This window comes from Grammomys surdaster, unplaced genomic scaffold (genome assembly GCF_004785775.1).
Source record: "Grammomys surdaster isolate TR1022 unplaced genomic scaffold, NIH_TR_1.0 1036, whole genome shotgun sequence".
Taxonomy (NCBI): domain Eukaryota; kingdom Metazoa; phylum Chordata; class Mammalia; order Rodentia; family Muridae; genus Grammomys; species Grammomys surdaster.
Window position 1 is genome coordinate 1,602,255 of NW_021605455.1, and position 19,273 is coordinate 1,621,527.

Here is a 19,273-nt window from a genome sequence, read left to right on the forward strand (position 1 = left end):
AATTGTATCTGAGATACATGTGAGTGCTTATTTGTATAGAATGTGTAGTATGTAGAAACGAAGAGCCCATGTATGAGAGCGTGGAAAAGCATAGTTATTATGTGTTTTCTCTCTCAGTTCTCTCAGTCTGTCAGCCCATCTAGACACCTTCCCTTTGCACATCCTGTACTGAGACAGTCTGTCTCCTCAAAGTACACTAAGAGCTATCAATGCAGGGATTTGGCCTCAGATAGCCAGAATCAAACCATAAAAGCTGTCCCTTGTGTGGCTTGAAATGTCTAGTAAAGAAAAGGCTCCCAATGTGCTAATTATCTGGTAAGAAAGCCGAATTGCTAATGGTCTCTAAAACAGAGGTTCTTAACCCACTGTTCATAAACTCTGAGACCTCTACAGATCAATGAATCACTTGGAATTGAAGAGTCTGTGTGTGTATGTGTGTGTATTATGTGTGTGTGTGTGAATTGTCTATGTGCAGGTGCATGTGTGTGTAAGTATACATATATGTGTTTATGTGTATGTGTGTGCATTGTATGTGTATGTATGTGTGTATGTGTATGTGTGTTTATTATGTGTGTGAATTGCTTATGTGCATGTGTGTAAGTATGTGTATATATGTTTGTGTGTATGTGTGTATTGTATGTGTGTATATGTGTGTGTGTATGTGTGTATATTGCATGTGGGGGTGTGAACTGTTTATGTGTATGTGCATGTGTGTAAGTATATGTATATGTGTTTGTGTGTATTGTATGTGTCTATGTGTGTGTGTGTATGATGGAAGAGGCTCCTTAATCTCACTAGATTTTTCATGTTTATGACTTGGGAAGATGGAGTTGCTACAGAGAGATGATAAGTTTATCAGGACAAGGATAACTTTCCCTCTACCCCCCCCCACCCCTCCAAGAGTCTATCAAGTTCCAATACAAACAGCTCCAGCTTCTCTTGGGCAGGACTCCTGTGGGTCTCCAGCCTCAAGTCAGAGCGAGCACATGACAGCGGCCCACTCTCACCAAGAGCAGAGCAGTCAGCAAGCATCCTCCTCACCCAGGTTGCAAGTTCAGACTCTGCCTGTTGCGCTGCCCCCTCCTAACCATGGGCATTCCTGATTCCTTGAATACCCCTACATTGGGAAGAGGCTGTCAATGTCTGGCACAGGCCTTTGGAAGGCACTCTTTCAGGTATTCGTTCCTTCCATCGTGTTTTCTTTCCAGGAGCCTCTGGTAAAGGATCGTTCAAACTGTGCATAAAGGTGTATATATACAGAGATGCTCCTCAGGACAGTGACAACAAAACATACGATGCAGCCAGCTTACTGCCCAGCCTGCTGCCCAGCCTACCGCCCAGCCTGCCGCCCAGCCTGCCGCCCAGCCTGCCACCCAGCCTGCCGCCCAGCGTTGGAGGAAGACCCAAAGAAGTGCCATGCCCCCATATGAAGGCTCGCCCGCCAGCAATTCAGAAGTGAGTTCACATTTATAGACACACAGCTGAATGGACTGTTGGTAGCGTTCCTTCTCTGCCCTCTCTTTATAAAATACCTTCAATAGAAGAGTGTATTAACATGAAGGAAACACATAGAAAATTTTGTGTTAAAAGCATTGTGGCAGTACTTTATGTTTTTTTTTAATATGGAGAGAAAATTAAAAGCACAAAATTGTAATAATTTTCTGAAGTGGGATCATTTTTATGACCCTTTTGTACACTCCTGTACTTCCCAGGTTTCTGTTGGCTTCGCACTTGGCATTGATTTCTTTGAAAGGTGGTTGGTTTTTCTTTTTTTAATCTCTTGCTTTTCAATCTACTCACAAAAATTCTCCCTAACTTCAGTCCCCAAGTTCAGGGCATCTGTATTTCTGTTTCTGTCTTTAGGGACAAATGCAACACCCCCGCTAAGATTTTCATTTCCCTGAAGTGATCCTGAAAGGAAATGAAAGCAGCACTCACCTCCATTTCTGCCCATTTCCACGCCCACTGTTGACTTGCAGACCCAGCAGTCAGCTCTGTCTCTTCCTATACATATGCAACAGCACAACCTCTCTCACTCTCAGATTCAAGTCAGATGAAAGAATGTCGCTTGTGTTGTCTCTTCCATGTGAAATCAAGGGGAGAGGATTTGACAGAGAAGGAAGAAGAGGGTGAGAAAGAGACCAGCTTAGCATGTGTCAGGTCCTGCCCCGTTCAGGGAAGATCAAGGTCATCCAATCTGTGCTGCCTTTCCTTTCTTCCTGGGCTGCAGACACTCCCTGCATCTCCATCATCCATCTTCCATCCTCCCTCCTGTCTCGGGAAGACTTATTCTTTTACTTTGCCAAGGTGCATCCTCAACCTGGAATATTGATTCCAGCCTTTCCCATTGCCTCCAAGACCTTTGCTAGCCCAATCACATGTGCACGCGCACACACACACACACACACACACACATACACTCACAAACATGCACACATACATATACATACATGCACATACATGAACATTCGCATGCATACACACATGCACACACATGCACACACGCATACTTACACCTGCACTACACACATGTACACACACAGGCACACACACATGAAGTGCGACTGCACAGACATCAAAGCTGCTTTGATGACTTGAGGTTGGGTAGGCTGTGACTCTGTCTGCCTCAGTCTCCAGATCTGGAAAGTGGAATAATGGCACCTATCACACAGTGATTAGAACAAAGTGAGATACCCCCTAAAAATGCTTACAGCAAGGATGTCACATACTAAATGGTCTCTTCATTATCTTACGTTGTCCTGACTTGTGCCCAGTGATCTCCTATTTTAAAAATGCATTTTTAGGCATACTTGTTCATCATCCTAAGAAATGGCCTAAATAAAGTGTTCTCAGGGAAAGGTTTCCCAGCCTGAAGCAGTTCATCTTATTCCAGATCTCAATACCGTGTCGTCTGGGTGGTGCCTTCCCAGTGGTGACACAGATGTCAGTGTCATTGCCCATCGCTACCCCGCTTCTGCCCACCCCAGTGAAATCAGAATGTGAGGCTGACCCATACCTCTTGGGAGTGCTGGAGCCAGGGGCTGGTGTGCCCTTTCCCCCATTTTGGTTTCAGTTTCTTCATCTGAAAAATGGGGTGACAGCAAGAATATGTTGACAATTCTCTCCAGGCAACTTCATCTTGAAAGGTTAGCTGCTGTCTGATGCTTTATTTAGGGTATAATTCTTGATGCACTTTTAAAGGGCCATGAACATCCTTCCTCCCACACAGATGGGCTCAGTGCTGGAGGGTGCAGCCTTAGATTCATGGTTACAGAGGGTATTCTAGCAAAGGACTTTACAAACACAGCTTCCCTGGGGGAAACCTTACCTTCTCTGGCCTGTAGAGAAATGGTTTAAGGCCTCAGGGCAGATCTGAAGTTTCCCAGTTAGGGAAAAAGGTGTTAGCTGGGGATCAACCGCACTTCCCTAAGTGGAAGTCTGTCCTTCTGGCTAGCACAGTATCTGTGCAGTAATGAGCAATGCTTATTGCTCCAGCATTGCCCAAAAAGAAAAAAAAAGTCCTGCATGAAACTAATGTTATAATCAGTGGACTCTGGGTGAAGGAGATGGCCTTCCCACTGTGAGCAACCTCAATCTTCAGAAGTCCTGAGTGAGGGAGAACTCCTGCTGAGCTGGGCCTGGTCTCCAGCCTGCTGATTGCTCTCACACTCAAAGTCATGAAAACAAAACACACACACACAGATAGAGAGACACACACACACACATGGACATGCATGCACACACTTCTCACTGGTTCAGTTTCCTTGGACACATGTGTATCCTCTCCTGGCTAGTAGCTTTTCCATCCTTTGATGCTAAGAGGAGGAGGTGTTAGCCAGGGCTGTTTCCAGTATCCAGGCACCAGGACAGGGGACAATGAGCTCCTGGCCATAGAGGAGTAAAGAGAAGTAGAAGGACCACCCCAAAGAGGGAAGAAAAATCTCGGTTCCAATAGAGAAGACAGAGAGGGGATGCAGCCCCGTGAGCTGGAGGGGTCCTGAGCTATCAGACCTGACAAAAGGCTAGAAGAAAAAGGAAGTGAGGAAGGAGTCTCCTGGCTTGCTCTGCCTTCTGTAACAAAGCCACTCCTTGCCCTGGGCCACTTTCCTTTGGCACCACGTGTTGTTGCTGACTCTGGAGAGTGAGGGGCAGTCTTGGCTTCTAGGTGGAACAAAGAGGAGACCAGGAATAGTAGAGTGGATGTCTGTTGGTCAGATGCCCCAAGGAGTAAGCCTATGTAGTTGTCTCTGAACCAAGGAAGAGAATAGCAAGCGGTGGGAGCTATTATAAGATAGGAGATCGTCATGGGAGAGCCGTGTTCTGGAACCAGTTGAGCCACTGAATAGCCCTGAAGCCTTGAACAAGCACCATAGCCTTCCTGGATCTCAGTTTGCTCCTATTCAAATTGAAGGGACATCAGCCTTATTTCAGAGGCTTGCTACACTGTGTGCATGAATGAGTGCACACACAGTGGTCCGGCCTTGCACACAGCAAGTGCTAAGTGTGTGCTTGTGGTTGTCAGCATCATTGTGGAGCACAGGTCCAGCAGAGGATAAAGATGATTTTTTTTTTTTAGTGCTAGTGGTTAGCTGGCTCCTTCCCATCCCTTGGTATCAGCTTCTTCATCTATGAAATGGGGGTCACAGCAAGGGTGTGTGAACAAGTCTTTCAGGGCAGCCTTGTTTTTAAAAGGTTTGGGAGCTGACCTCTGCTTTAGATGGGACTTGACTCTTAATGAAATTTTGAAAGGGATCCTTTTGTATGAATTGTTGTGGTCTTTCTTACAGAAAGCACGTATCATGATGTGATCCCAGTCTGGGCTCTACCCTCGAAGGAGTGACTAGCTCTGCATGAGGACTGACCAGAGCAAGTTTCCAGAAATCCCACACGTAACTAAAATAAAGCTCTATGCACCAAGAAGCTTAGAGAGAGTGATGTGAGCCAGCCAGAACATTCTGCATCACTGCGGGTGGGGCTGGGGTCATTTGTTCATCTTTGCAAATACTGAACTTTCCAATTTTCTTCTAACAGTGGTGACTTCATCAGAAACCTGGAATTGGATGCCTAGATTATTATGAGACAGGCAGTGGCTTAATCTTCCCGATGTTTTTATATTTGAGAATAAAGAGGCATTCGGTACTTATCTAAAATTACACCGGCGGAGGAGAAAAGCCCTCGCAGGTACTCGGCTGTGATCTGCATACACGCGTGCTTCAGTCACGACGGAATCTCAGAGCCTCCACATACCTCCCTTCCCACCCTCTCTCCTCTTCTTCATGGAGAACTGAGGCCAAAGGAAGAGTGCGAGTCCCCAGCCTCATGGAGCTAATTAGTGTCAAGTGTCTATGTAGGGGACCCAGAGAGCAACTGCCTGGCGGGGCCAGGGCCCACTTCTTGTTTTTAACAAAGCTATGTCCTCCACCTTCCCTTTCTGCACAGAAATGACGCAGCCTTAGTGCTGAGTCCAGCTGAGCTCTGCCCTTGTCCAGCTGTCCTCCTCCATCTCAGTGTCTGTCCACCCAGCCATCTTCTCTGTCCCAATGTACATCATATGCTCATTGTCTCTGCGTTATCCTGTTTTGCCTTCTCTGTTTAAACTGAACCAATGCAATTTCTCCTTTCTTTCCCTAAAATCCAAGTGGGAGGCAACCCCTTTGAAGTTTCAGGTGACCGCTGACCCCCATAGCCACTGTGCACCCCATAGAACAAAAACCCACAGAGCATGCTCACGGTTAACTTTCCTCGTTGATCTGAAAATTAAATAAAAATTAAGCATTATAAGCCATCGTTGTCACTCACTGATAGAACACTTACCTAGCCAAGTTCCAGATTTTATCCTCAAAATTACAATTTTTTAAAGTTTTAAAACTATTTATTTATTTATTTATTTATTTTGATTCTCACACACCTTTACTTCTCCCAAATAGGGTTTTTATATATAGTTTTGGGGTGGGTTAGGGTCTGGCAGCAGGTAACTCCTATTGGCTTGTTCTGAGAGCTTGGAGTTGCCTCATCTATATGTGGGAGAGCCTGAGGCACTGATGCTACGTGACTGATGGCCATAGATTTAAAATTTATCATAATACAGCAGGTGTTCATGATACAGCAGCTTTCCTCTCGAACTGCATTGCTTGATTATCAGCATGTGGCACACCCTTCTATGCTTTATTGGTTTGTGTGTGTGTTTGTCTTGGGGAGTATGTGCTTTGCACTTTTCATTTCATAGAGTACCCCCCTCATTGCTCTGTTATGTGTGACATGTAATTGACACTCAGTACTTATTGGCTACGTTAATGACAATAAATACTTCCTTCTCTTTCATCTCCTAGAGAATTAAGACACACACACATGCACACGCACACACACACTGGTATTCTTATAGTGATCTCCAGTTTTTGAAACATTTTCACATTTAAAAGTATGTTTGCTTTGACACACCTTTGAAGGAGGAAGGTTTGGTGTTATCGCTGGATCTGACTGGACAGGGAAGGCAATGGATGGAGATGGAGAACAGAGAAAATGGCAGACCATTTCAGGGAGGACCCGCTTCAAGTCTGCCACGCCCAACAAGTGTCCATGGAAGGGCCGAATAATCTGGATTCTGATTTTGATATACCCGGAGAAGCATTTGATGACCACGTGAGGAGCTCCTGGATTCTAAAAGACAGGCGTCTCTGAGGGTGGTGGCTGGAGAGAGGAATGCCCAGGCAGGAGGCTGGGGCATCAGGAGGAAAGTGAATTAGAGAAACTCTTCCTTCAGCAAGACAAATCTGTGCAGGAGAAAATCATGCTCTGCTGGGGAAGCCAATCGGAAAAGAGTGATAGCCGGCCGGCTGCTGAGGTTCATCAAAGTCATTTGTTGCAGGTAAGCTCATTTTTCACAGGCCAAGGGGATATTTACCTGGAGTACACCTTTAAGGAATAGCCGACAGATTGAATGGTACAATGCTTTATTATATTTCACACCCTGATGATTCAATATGAGGGAGGTAAAAGGGGGCGTGTAGCTCAGGAGAGTCACAGAGAAAGGCAGAGAAAGAGATAGAAAAATGGCCAGCTATGGAATGTCCTTCTGCCTTCGCTAAGTCACTAGGTCATACTTAGTCTGCCCAATGGATGATGACCAGAGAGAGTCTCACATAGCTTAGCCTCCTCCTCTCCCTAATCTTGCCCCTGTCCAGGACCCTATTCAATCTCTCCACCATTTTGAAAAATATGTTTGCACGGTGGTTGGAATTTGAAAGGCCTGAATCTAGTCTGAATTTTACCACAACTTCAGCTGGGTGAGTCCACTTCCTCTGTGCAGGATAGAATCCCCTCCTGTTCTTTAGACGTCTTTGAATACTTATGATGTGAATAGCCACAAGACCAACCCTCATCACAGACAGCTTGCCTTCCCAGAATCCTCCTCGATGGCCCTGCCACCATCAGCAGCCTACAGGTCTGTTACAACCACTGCCAGAAAAACCATCCTCAGTCTATCCTGGGTCTCTGTCCCAGGCTCCCAGCAAGCTCTGTGAAAGTTGGCATTATTGATTATCTTTCCAGAGTTCTCTCTCTCCAGGAATTGGTCACTCCCATCCACCCCCTTTCCGCTATCTATGAAGTGTCATAACTAGAGTGCACATATGTCTCTATGCAAGAAGAGCAGGTTTCCACTGACTTCAGCCTCCAATGTCTCAATGGAGATTTCACTCCATTGAGTGAAATCCATTCACTTCTCAAGATTTCAGCCTCATCTGTTTCTCTGATCCCTTTACAAACCCATCCATGTACCAATCCTGTCACACAAACCTGATCTACAAACATTGACGCTGAGTTATAGTCTTTCCCCTTTTTCTCTGCTCCTCCCTGTTGCCTGGGATAGTATACGCATAGTGGGAGCTGTGGCAGCCATCTTGTGATGAAGCCACCTTAAAGATATAAGCCATGAGCTAAAGACAGTCATCCAGAAATCACCAAAGGCCTATAGCCTCTGTGATGACTTGGGAAGCAGAGTCATCATCCAAGCTTGTCCCTGCCCATTTCTGGACTTCTTCTCAATGAAAGAGAAATTAACCCCTCTTGATTCTGCTCTTGGGCTTTCTATGGTGTGCAGATGAGCTCAATTTTAATGGCTACAGACAAGACTTGCCATTCGTGATTACACATTCATGGATCAGAACACATAGCCAGGACCAGATGATTATTTGTGGAAGAAGATAATGGGTAGGAACTATCTCTCCTCTGATTTCTTCTTCATTCTCCTCGTCCTCTGACCACAGCTGGATGCTAAGCAGGAAGATCTGTTGGGCAGAACACCTGACACAGGCATATGTACAATTCTCTTATTGCAGAGCCATGTGGTCTGAGCCTACAGAGGCCATTTTTCTATAGAGGGTATTGTATGTGTGCATATGCGTAGGGCACACGTGCCCATGAGTGAACATGGAGTCCAGAAGAGAACATTGAGTGTCCCATGCTGTCATATCCATCAATTCCCTTGAGACAGGCTCTCTCCATCTGCAGTTAGGCTGGTGGTCAGTACACCCCTGCTGCCTATGCCTCCCACTGTGCTAGAGTTACAAGCGCGCACGACGATGTCCATCTTTTTACATGGGTTCTTCTGGTCTTGGGCAGTCCCAGAAGGCACCCTCGCCCACTGAGCCAGTTCACTAGACTCCCTGAGACTATTTTCATTTTATTGTAGCCCCTGCTTCCTGGGAGCTCATGTTCTAGAGGACATCAAGAGTGCTTGCCTAAAAATCTAGAATGAAACATTCTTTCAAGAGCCCACAAAGCTGGAAGAGTCAAGGGCCGTGAGAGTATTAAGAATGAAACAACGAATAGTCTGAAGGTGAGAAGCAGCCTCAGGGCAGGGTGTGGGAAGCTGCAGAGACCTCTGGCAGGCAAGGATGTGAGCATAGGTAAGGAAGTAGGAAAAAGCCCAGCCAGAGCAGCGTGGGCATGTCAGAGGAGAGGTGAGAGGGACAGATGTCTCTCACTTCCCAGTCATGTTGGTGGGGGATGAATGGATATTGCTTGGACGCCAGGCTCCTCAGCAAACACCACAGGAACTGCCGAGGAAACGGTTATTTTCCCTACACCACAAAGATGGGCATGGGGCCCAGTAACCCCAGGTAGACAGCATTTCCTGGGAAAGAGTCCAGCAGTGGAAAATAGCTTTGTGAAATGCAGGTGGCCAGTGAGGTCAGCAGGCAATGTGTCCACATGTACTTCTTATTGTCCCCTGGGATCACACCAGAAGAGACCAGTGTGTCTGCACCTCAGTGCCCTGCACAGTCTGGGAACATTGGCTGGATATCACAACTCTGTAGTAATGCTGGACCACGAGGCATAGTGAAGAGCCCAGGACTGTTAGAGCCAGCATGCTCTTCTCTCTAGTGGTTCTGAAATCCCATGCGCCAAGCTCCCGAGATGACAGAGACAGGAAAGAGACTTGATAATCCTCTTCAAGTTTACAGCACAATTACAACGTCAGAAGCCTTATGGGAGGTGGCAAAGTGTTATCTCCGTAGACTACTATGCTTCGTGCAGCCAAAGAGTAACCAAAAAGCTAAAGCCATTGAAATCTAGAGTAGCATGGAAGAGGAACAAAAAATTTGGTCATGGCTGCTCTGGGAGGACTTCCTGAAGGGAGTGCATGACAAGAAGTAAACCTGAACTCCTGTATCGGTGTGTATCAGCCCTCCATCACCACACTACGGCTATATAAGAAATCCCCAAACCTAGCAACTTAAAACAACAATTACTTACACTCACTCCTGAGCCTGCAGAGCACAGATACAGGCTCATTACAGAAACCTTGGTTTCTCAGCCTCCTGGCCCCAGATGGCCATTCAGTACATGTTATACTCTGACCATAGCAAAATACAAGAAGAGGTGTTAGCCAAAGTGAGTCCTATAGCCAGGGTCTTAGTTGTCATTAGTATGGTTTATCAGAAACATAGGCAAACACACGTCTTTCCACAACATCACCATTTATTGAATAGTAACAAGTTCACAAGGTAAATCTATTTCACTGACCACAGCTTGCCAAATGGTCCTGATTTCCATGGTTTTCAACCAAGGCAAACACATGTCCTTTTATGACAATCTTAACCACTAATATGAACACTCAGATATTAAACAGCTGAGTTGCATACAGGTATGTATAAAGATTATAGAATGACTAAAAAGGGCCAAAGAGCCTGCATTCAAGTCCAAGGCTTTAAAGAGATCTGACAGTGCCAGAGGGTGAGGCTGAGAGAAATCCTTGGAATGGGGGTCAGATAATTAAATCTGCTGGATGCCGGCTGGGAACTGTAGAGTCTGAACTGATCTTAGAGGCTGCAAGGTACAAGAGGCATGGGGCCATGCGAGCTGTCCATGTAAAGGGTGAGAAATGAACAGGCAGACATGACAGTCTGAGACGACAGTCTGCACCAGCAGCAGAGACCCAGCTGAGCTGAAGTCCCTGAAACTGTGGGTTCCTTGGCATCAGGCTAGATGGTCTGATGACAGCAGTCAGTATGGTACCACTGTCATTGCTATTCTAGGTGTCCTCCTCTTTATGGGGTCCAGATGAAGGGGTGGCACACTTTCTTTGATCTGGTGTATCTGGTAATTTCTAAGGCCTGGCTTCCTCGATATGGTTTGGATATATCCATGAGTTCCTGCATTCCTGATTACCTTTGATAGATGTATAGGGTGGCACCTTCCCTGCTTTAAGAATAAGTCAGTGCCACATGGGTAGTCCTGGGCAAGTGGTACTGTTCACATATCCACCAAGGTGCAGAGTCATCCCCCAGCCTCAAATGCAGTAAAATGGTGCTTGTAAAGAGCAAAGCACAGTCTGGAAAACCACTCCTTTTACACAATACAGAATAACTTAGATCATAGCATCAATCAAGAAAATCAAAGGAGAGGCCGTCCCCTATGACATTAAAGCAAACCACATAGCCCAGTCATGAGAACAGGGAGAACGTGGAGCAATGAGGAGGGTGAATATGTGCACACACACACACACACACACACATACATACACACACACACACACATATATATACATATACATCATGTACATATACATCATATACATATACACACACACTATGAAATGATGCAGAAAAAGGAAAAGCCATTCCACCTCAAAGGACCATATAAGCATTAAGTGCAGAGATGTGTCTGAGTCTGGTGTGGGGCATGAGCTGGAGGACATGGGTGGATTGCAGCAAATGAAGATGCTGGCTGGCCATAAGGAGAGTGGAGGCCCATCTGCCTCTGGCAGAGAATGGGCAATGAGACTGGCAGCAGAAGTGGGTAGCCAGTCAGCCAATACTCCCTTCCCAGGGGGCCTTGTCTTTCCTTGATAAATGAAGAAATTATGAACTAGAGGTAAGAGAGCTCACTCCTATGGTATTTTATCTTAAAAACAAACTGCCAAAACTTACAGCTCCCAGTCCTTTATTGCAGACTTCCAAGATCTGAGCAGCTTTGAGTTCTAAGCAGTGGGCATGTGAGCACATGCACACATTGACACACATAGACACACACACACACAGGCATGCACACATGCTCACATGCACCCATGCATGCACGAATGTGTTTGCACAATGTCACATAGGCATCCAAAAGTCTCTGTCTTTTGCGCAGGCCATTGAGACATGGGAGTCTACCTTGACTTCCCAGAAGCTCTGAGGCTGGGGACTGTGCTTCGCTGGCTCTGACTAGCTGGAGCTCTGTAAACACATGCAGGAGTAGTAACCAATGGCCACAAAGTAGATGATGCTACGAAAGAATCAGGCAACATCGCTTCTGGAATCAGAACTGAGGAAAGTAGGTCAACTGGCCCAGCCGCCATCAAGGCAGACCTATTAATAGAAAACTCGAACATTATTTAGGGACAGGAGCGTGAAATGGGAAAGGGGAAGGACACCTGAAGGTGGATGGAAACTCGGCCTTGCGTGAAAACGCAAACGAGAGAAAGGAACTGCAGGGGAAGATGTTGCTCCCAAAGAAATGTGCTTGCCAGTCATGGCCCTGGGGAAGGCTTCCATGACAGATCAGCTCACCCAGCTGCCTCCTGCAGTGCCTGTGCAGGAAACTCAAGGTGAGAGCTACTCCACAGACACACCCACCTGGGACCCAAGACCCAGGCTCCGTCATACTGTTGTAATCCCAAATAGGCACACGTAGTCCCCTCCACTGACAATTCACTTAATTACTTTGTCTTATTTTGTTTTTTAAGGCAGGGTCTCATGTAGCTGAGGCTGACCTTGAACTCACTATAGCCTTGGTCTCCTGACCCACTGACTCCCACGTCCTAAGGGCTGATATCCTACCATGCCCAATTAACATTTTACTTAACTCTTGTTCAGTTTCCGTTTCTCTCTCAAGAATCAGCTCTGTACATTAATGGGGAAAGAACCCATAGCTTTTGTTTCTGGTGGCCTCTTCTGGGTTGGAGAGACAAATGTCCAGTTCTTAATGAGTTCATCTCAGCAGGAAGTGATGATACTGTTGAAGCAGGTATGGCTTCAGTAGAAATGACCCCACAGACTCCTGATGGTGGAGTGCTTAGGGGGTAGGGTCTAACTGCAGGTGTTACTTTGTAGGTTAAACTTGATCCTGTTCCCTTCCACCCCCTTCCTGTCTAATGAAGTGAGCAGCCTCTGATGGCAGGCCTTAGGATACCTCAGCAGATAGAGTGTATTAGGAAAGAGTTGCATGTGCATGTGTACACACACACACACACACACACACACACACGTACCCCACATACAGACCCTAGACTAAATGACCTGGACATGAGCACATATAACTTCACCTACCTAGTATTTGACAAAGATGCCAAAAGCATACACTAAAGTAAAGAAAGCATCTTCCACAAGGATTCTGGGAAACTAGCTGTCCGCATACAAAAGAACAAAATTAGACCTCTTCTGTCATCTTGCACAAAAACTAACTCCAAATGGATCAATGATCTATATGTGACTTCTGAAACTCTAGGGGGAAATATGGGTGGTGCTCTACATTATGTAGATGACAGAAAAGATTTCTTGAGTAAGACTCCATTGGCCCAAGAATTAAAGCCAACAATTGTCAAGTAGACATTGTAAAACCAAAAAGCTCCTGTAGAACTAAAAAAACAATCAACTAGGTGAAGAGGAAGCCCCCAAAATAGGAGAAAATCCTTGCCAGGTACACACCTGACAGAGGATTCATATCTAGAATATGTTTTGTTTTTTTAGTCAGCCAGATGTGGCCCTGCACATCTGTAATCCCAGCACTGAAGAGGCAGTGGAAAAATCCCTGGTGCGTGAGAGCCAGCCTGCCCTGCTGAATCAGCAAGATGTAGTTTCAGTGAAAGATGCTGTCTCAAAAAAATAAGGGGAAGCGTGATTGAGGAAGGTGTCTACCTCTGGCCTTTACACAGATGAGCTCATACATGCACACATACATACACACACACACACACACACAAACACATGTACACACACATTAACATTTGCACTCATATACAAAAGTATTAATCCATCCACAGATTGATCTTCTAAGAGGTCAGATCCAACCACTCTCCTAAAGCTAGCAGCCAAGCAAGACCTTAACACCTTAGCCTGTGGGGGACATTGTAAGTTCAATAAATAACACTCAGCCTTGAGCTGCCTCCCTAACCCGGCTCACTCCAAATCTCACTCATTGAAGGGCAATTCCCAGCAGCTAGACCAACCTCTGAAATCACAGCCCAGTCCTGGACTCCTCCTGCTCTGGCTGGAGCCTGTCTTGTAGACCTACCCCTCTCCCTAGCAGCACACTGAGGCTCTGCTCTCCAAGGCCTGGAACTAAATATTTGCTGTTCCTACCTCAAGAAAATCCCACTGCAACCAATTCCAGTTTACCAGTAGTCACACAACCAGCTCACAGCGTACCTAAATACAGCCTATTATCGTTGTGGGTAGATGTGTGCCATTGCTAGCACATCTTGTCCAGCCTGCCTGGCGCATCAGGAGGCATCTGGGAAAGAACATTGTCTGAGTTGAGGCAGCCAGGCCCTGCTTATTTTCCCAGTCCTTCCAGCCCAGTATATCCTTAGGCTAAGGGAACTGAGAGTCTTATTTCTTTGTTCCAGTGCCCACGGATAGGAGAACAAGTTGTCACCTACCTCATGCCACAGTATGATTAGACAACAGAGAAATGAACATTTCCCCAGAATCTAGTGTTTTGTTGAACAGAGTCAGGGTGAAGAGAGGATATATTGTGATTATAGTTGCTATTGCTGTATTATAGTTCAGAGTATTGCTAGGAGAAACATACAGATTATACTCCCAGCTGCAAGAAATAGCTTCTGCTGGAGACAGAGTCATCAGGGGGGCATCTGTGGTTCCCTCAAGTCCCTTTTGGGGCTCCCTTCACCAGGCACCAAGAGCTCATAAGCAGTCACTGACATGGACAGACAGTGAACACCGGGCCAACCGTTAGTTCGCTATTTGGCAGTGTGAAGGTTGACTCGAGTCATTTTGCACCCAATTACTTTGCAGTAAATTTGCCGGATGGTTCTTGTCCTGCAGTATTGATCCAGCATCTCACCTTGAGCTTGTTTATTGACACATCAAATTCAGAAGTCAGGCCCGCTCGATTGACCAGTTCCCAATTAGGGCATTTATATGATGTCACCAAGGCTCCTTGTCATGTGCCGGTGAGAATCATTTGTCCCGTCAAACACCGCCACCGCACAATTGCCTGCAAACAAGTTGCCATTTTTTCCTGACCTTTCTGGAGACAGATGGCAGTCCATAAAATACAGCAGCAGCAGCGTGTCATTTCATCTTGCTGCTATCTTCCTCCTCACGTGAAAGATGCTTCACTTAACAGAAACTTCTGCAGTCACGTGCTCCCTCGGGCAGAGACTCACAGCACATCTTGGTCGGGGCACTGGAGGACTGGCTCCTCTTTCTAGAGAGCATTCATGTGTTCTGCTAAGCTTGAGCAGAAACAGGGGACCAGTTACAAAGCCTGGGAAGCTAAGTGGGGTGCCACAAGTGTCCAAAATACCACATGTCAAAAAGGTGGAAGCTGGGAAGGGGTAGTCCACGCTGAGACCAAACTTCCTTGGTGAGGACTCTACAGTCAGTTCCTGTCGGTCACCTGCACATGTGCCCATAGCATGTGGGATGGTAGTATGGGATAAGAATGCATAGCACACATGCTCTTAGGGCTGGGCCAAGGTCAAGACTGGGCTTTCACACCATAGGCAGTGTTCCCGACTCACGCTGGGGATGAGCTTGCACAAGGAATGGATTGAAAGTGATTGCTTGCCTCCTGCTTACTGCTATGAGGCTAAAGCAAGTGAGATTGTAGATCCATGAGAGCAAGTCCAACGCCTGGCTTCCCTGCTCTCTGTTCCTCCAGAGCCATCATGCTTCGCCCGGAGATGGTTTTCCTACAAAATGACTGGTGAGTGTGGACTGGACCCCAGACCTTGGGACCACAGGTCAGACTCACTTTGCAATGTGGCATTTGGGTATTAGACCCATATCTGTGTGTGTGTGTGTGTGTGTGTGTGTGTGTGTGTGTGTGTGCAGCATAAAAGAAGTCCCCTCAAGGGCAGACAGCATGCTGATGTAAAGCCACGTTTGAGAAGTGGCTATCCAAGCCAGGGAATCCGCTTTCCACATGGCCAGGAGAACCAATAACACACTGTCCTGTCACCCAGAGGTCTGGGCATGAATGGAAATGAGGAAATGGGAGAGACTCTCTGCCCCAGGCATACACTGTGGCTGTGATCACATCAACAGAAACCAGAGCTGTCCTTGAGGTGAGGCCTGACTTTTCAGTGGTGACTCTAACTCACTCTCAATGGGTCCTAGAAGGCCACTCACATCATCTGGTAGCTTGAAAACTCAGGACCTTGACTGAACTATGGGATGTGAAGGTCTCTGTCTTGCTTTGATCTTATTTTACCGAACTAAACACTCCTTCCCCTAGAGAAGAAGGAGGTCATAAGATACAAGAGGGTAAAACTAAGCTCAAGAAAGCTACAAGAGTCAGAAAGTTGTAAGGCTCGATAACCCCCTCCCCAAGGTTACATAAGCAGTGAGCAATTGCTAGGGAGAAGAAATCCTTCAGTGGAGCTGTCTGCAAGCTGAGCTCTACTTTGTCCTCTCTGTGGTGAATAGATATTTGTTCATATTCTCTTAGGAAAGTCATGCAACACTTCCCTACAGGCTTGTATTTCAGTTATTTGGTCCTCATTTAATGGTACTATTTTGGGAGGTCCTGAAAAATTTTGGAGATAGTGGTTAGCTGCAGGAGGTAGATCACAGTGGACATGTCCTTAAGGACGAATTAGCCCTAGCGACTTCTCCTATCATTGTATGATTCCTGGTCTTCTATGACGGGGACAGATGTTCTCCTCCACAAGCTTTTGCCACTATAAAGTTTCGCTCACGTGTTGCGCAACCATGTGCTGAACTGTCAGAAACTGTGAGCCAAAGAAAGCAATGCCTTCCGTATGTGTTACTAGGTGTTGCTCACAACTGTGCAAAGGTAACTAATGCACGTGTATTTGTTGTACAAAGGGGTCTCATTATGGCGTTTCCGCACACTGATCTAATGTGCTTGGGTCGTATTCACCCCTTCTGGGATCACTTCTTCCCCCTCCCAACCTCTCCCACATCCTGTTTATTTTCATACTTGTTCTAGTTTGCTTGTCTACTGCTGTGATAAAACACTGACTAAAAGCACGTTGGGGTACAAAGGGCTTCATTTGGTTTATGAGTCACAGTCCTGCATCTGAAGAAGCCAAGGCAGACACTCAAAGCAGGAACCTGGAAACAGAAACGGAAGCAGAAGCCATGGAGGAGCATCACTTGCTGGCCTGCTCCTAAATGGCTTACTCAGCCTGCTTTTTCATACAACACAGGAACATCTGTCCAGGGGTGGCTCCACCCACAGTGGGCGGAGCTGTTCTGCATCAATCACTAATCATGAAAATACCCCCACCAACTTGCCTACAGGTCAATGTGATGGAGATAATTCCTCCCTTGAGAGTCCCTCCTCCTAGATGACTCCATTTTGTGTCAAGTTGACAAAAGCTAACCAGCAAGATGCCCTTTCTTTCCACTGGATCACACAAGTGTGTAAAAAAGCAGGCTGAGTAAGCCATTTAGGAGCAGGTCAGCAAGTGGTGCTCCTCCACAGTTTCTGCTTCAGTCTCTGTTTCCAGCTTCCTGCTTTGAGTGCCTGCCTTGGCGTCTTCAGATGCTGGACTTGTCTTTGTAAGACTTTGTTCTTTAACTTAACACAGTGATCTCCGCTTTCACCCATTTTCCTACAAACAGCATAATCTCAGTCTTCTTTATGACTTAACACAACATCATATGATACATTTTGGTTTTTTTGTTGGTTTGGGTTTGGATTTGTTGTTGTTGTTTCTTTATTTGTTCGTTTGGTTAGTTTTTTTTTTCTTTTGAGACACCCAGAGTCTCACTATGTAGACCAGGCTGGCCTCACACTTACAGTTACATGCCTGCTTCTGCCTCCAAGTGCTAGGATTAAAGGCTGTGCCACTGTCCCTGGCAACTGTATGTCTGTGTACTGCATGTGTGCCTGGTGCCGCAGAGGCCAGAGAGGGCATCAGATCCCCTAGACCTGATGACTATGAGCCATTCTACAGGTGCTGGGAATTGAACACAAACCCCCCAGGTCCTCTGGAAGAGCTACTGGCTGGCTCTCTAGTTCACATACCATATTTTCTTTATTGATTCATACTCTGACCGCCACCTAGGGTCATTCCACAACTCAGCTCCTTGACTAGAGTGGCAATATATATGGGTGAGCAGTTATTTCTATGGTATATGGATTTGATTTCCTTACACACTCAGTCAGGAGTGGTAGAGTTGAACCAAGAGGACATTATACTTTTACTATTTTAGGAACTTCCATACTGATTTGTCTGGTGGCTAGAATTTAAAGAGATAACATTTTAGCAGAGTGGACAGACTCATGAGGAAGTAAGACACTTCTAATTCAATGTAAGTCTGTTTCCCCCTCTTCTTTCCTGTTGGCATGCTTATTAAAGAAGAACACCAAAGAGTATATAGGGAACTTGGCATCAACTTAGAAAAATAAACACTCAGGAAGCAAAAGAGAAAAGCACAGGTTACAAAGAGCATATGGTAAAATGATGATGGTGATGATGATGATGATGATGACGGTGTCGGTGATAGTGATGATGATAAAATTACCACCAAAAAAAAAAAATGGTACAAAGGCAACTGGTCATGAATTAGCAAAAAGGAAAGGCAGGGACTATGCAGATTTTTCAGGAGAGGTTCACTTAGCAGCCAGTAGGAAAATGGCAGCACCACATTAACTTTGTGGCCACAAAAGGGTCTAAAATAAGATACCCAGAGCCTGTAGAGTTTGGAGAAACCGTCCCACTCTAGAGCAGTGTTTCAAGCTATAGGGAGTGATCTATTCGGTGGTTCTCAACCTTCCTGATGCTGTGACCCTTTAATGCATTTCCTCATGCCGGGGTGACCCTCAACCGCAAAGTTATCCTTGTTGCTACGTCATGGCTGTAATGTTGCTACTGTTCTAAACTGTAGGGAAATATCTGTTATTCAGGGTGTCTGCTGTGTGGCCATGTGGAAGGGTCACTGACTTCCCAAAAGGGTCACGACTCAGGTTGAGAACCGCTCGACTAAGTTATCACCATATGTGATGTAATCTATAATGTGGTGAAAGGTACAGGGACAAGAGTTCCTCAACCAGGAGGGGTGAGCAGCAGAGACAGGATAAATAGGGTTAGGACCAAACAGGATAGGACACAGGATCGAACAGGATGGATCAGCTTAGTCCATGCTGTCTAGTTGGGAGAAAACACTTATCTGCAAAGAGTGTACTAGGTCCTAATGTAAAAATACTGTTCTCTTTTAAAGTAATGGCCAAAATGGGCTGAAAATGTAGCGAGAGGTATTCTCTTTACCCATTTCTACCTGAAAAGATATTCATCTGTTTAAATCCTTGGTCCATGCAATTAAATTCAAGAAACATTTTAACAAGCACTTACCTCTGACTGACCTGAGGGATAAAAAGCTGATTTTGTCCTCATTTGAAGACACAAAGAAATTAGTTGTGTTCAACATGCAGTAACTACTCAGTGTATTGGCTATATGCCACCTTGGACAGGAAAGCCACAGCCCAGTGCCAGGAGGGGGGCATCTGGCAGGAAGCAGACAAACAGGGAAGTAAACTAACACAGTGGGCATTCGGGGCTGTGACCCTGGAA